This window comes from Propithecus coquereli, unplaced genomic scaffold (assembly GCF_000956105.1).
Source record: "Propithecus coquereli isolate 6110/MARCELLA unplaced genomic scaffold, Pcoq_1.0 Scaffold386, whole genome shotgun sequence".
In the NCBI taxonomy this organism is placed as follows: domain Eukaryota; kingdom Metazoa; phylum Chordata; class Mammalia; order Primates; family Indriidae; genus Propithecus; species Propithecus coquereli.
This window is the reverse complement of record NW_012149574.1, coordinates 1,293,464-1,295,760: the sequence shown is the minus strand read 5'-3', so window position 1 is coordinate 1,295,760 and position 2,297 is coordinate 1,293,464.

The window sequence follows — 2,297 nt, the reverse complement described above, 5'->3', positions numbered from 1 at the left end:
GAACAATTCCAGATTAAAGGAGATAAAAGAGACATGAAAACTATATGTAATGTGTGACCCTGCACATTATTGGGAAAACAATAAAATTGGAACAAGGTCTGTAAATTAAATAATATTATATCAATGTTCAATTTTTGTTGTGATAATTGTACTGTAGTTATGAAGATCACTGTTTTTCTTTTTAGGTAAGGGGTAAAGGAGCATTATATCTATAACTTATTCTCAAAATCTTGGGGAAAAAGATCGTATAGTAAAGCAAAATATTAACAACTCTAAAAAAAAACTGCAAACATTTAAATGCCTCCCAATGACTCAAAATTGAGGCAGTTTGTATTTACTTACATACACCTGTGCCAATGGCTGCTGCCTACTAGCAATACTCCTTTCTGGCTCCTCTTTTGCCAGTCCCTTCTTACTACTACTTCTGTGTTTCAATACTCATACTGTCCTTATTCCTCATGAGCCAGAGCTTGCAGGGATGGCCCTTACTTCCAACTCACCCTAACCTTTCTCACCAAAGCTCTCAAGCCACTGCTGTTAAAGCCCTTATGGACTCAGATGCCTCAGGAGCCCCTAATCCATGGTGAAGCTTCCCAGTAGCTTCCCACTGCTAAAACACTGTACAGTCCCCCATCAGAACCCTGACAGGAGCTACCTTGGCTCATGAAGGGGTAAAAGGAAGTATCTCCCATAACTGAGACCAGCATGAGAAGGTGTGTTATAAACATTCCCTAGTTTGAACTTAGAAGTCCTTATCTCCCCTACAAACAATGAAATGAAGGTTTAAGTTACCAGGTTAGCCTACAAAGTTTACTTAACTTACAAAACTCCAGCACTATGATATGCAGAGCTTTGCTACTCAAAGTGTGGTCCTCAGATAGTAGCACTGGCATAATTTGGGAACTTATAAGAAATGCATAGGTCCTATCCCAGACCTACTCAATCAGAAACCACATTTTAGCAAGATCCCCAGATAATTCATACAAACATTAAAAGTCTGACTTTAAAAATCCTTTAAAATATCATTTCTTTACAAAAACACAGTCTGTGTCCTAAAAAATCAACTTCTTATAAGTTGAGGGCCAATATTCTTTTTTTTTTCAATATTCTTTTATGAGCCACTTTAAGAGTAAAAATACTTTCAACTAAAATGTAGTTGTGTGGCAAACTTTTAAGTGTTATTAATTCTATGTCTTATACTTAAAACTTAATTCCTAGCTTAATCTCACCTTTCCTACACATTTTGTCCTATTTTCCTCATTTACGTATTTTTTATGTTGTCTTCTTTTATTGTATGCGCAATATAGACTGATAGATAACTTACACCTATTGTGTGATAAGAACAGGCCAAAGCATAAACCATCTAGTGGTAGCCTCAAAGCTATTTAGGTTCACTTCTGAAAAGTCTCTTATGATGCCCAGGCTTAAACCCTACCTAAATTCCTGTATGTCCCTAGCCAGTCCTTAAATGGTACTCACAGCAGTCACGTCACTCGCGCTTTCCTGTTTGTTAGGCTCCCGGAGTCCATCCCCTTGCTCTCCCCCTGGCCCAATAATATTATTCAGATGTGCCTTGATAGCTGAATTCTGCAGTGTCAATTCAGCAATTCGTGCCATTATGTCCTTTCTTTGTATTAATGCCTCATTTGTTCTAAGCTGTTGCCCATCTCCCAGTACTGGAGGCTCGTCTGAGAACGCAGCGTTTCTCGATTGCTGAGTGCTGGAATGGGAATTGCAGAGGGGCTGTGAGAGGTTAACAACAGGAGCCTGAGTTTTGTTCTCCAAATCTTCTCCCATGTGAGAGACCCTCCACCTCTGAGTGAAAAGACGACTCTCTTCATTTGAACTCTGAATGTCTGCATCAATAGGTAAGGTCTTCTTTTCCCAATTTTGTTCCTTCTCAATTATTTCCACAGTTGGAGGAATTCGTGGAGCGGGACGAGTTTGAACAGTCCTCCTCAATACTGTAGATAAGAATTAAAAAGTAATAAACATGTATTATTTTCCCACAGATCGACACTATAATCATCTCATTAGCCCTTCATTGTAGTTAGAGAAGTATTTCAATAGAAGGGTTTGGCTTCTGAATGTCTAAATGATTTTCACCAGGGAATATACCAACACTGCCATCCCTAACAATCAAGTATAGAGACTTTTGATATTTCTTAAAACATTTATTGGTATTCTTGTGAAAAAACCATCTGCCAAGTTCACATTTTAACACACATATTAACTCATATCTGGGAATCTTGGGGGGATGAGGAGAGTGTTGGTACCTAATTTAAACTGAGGATGGC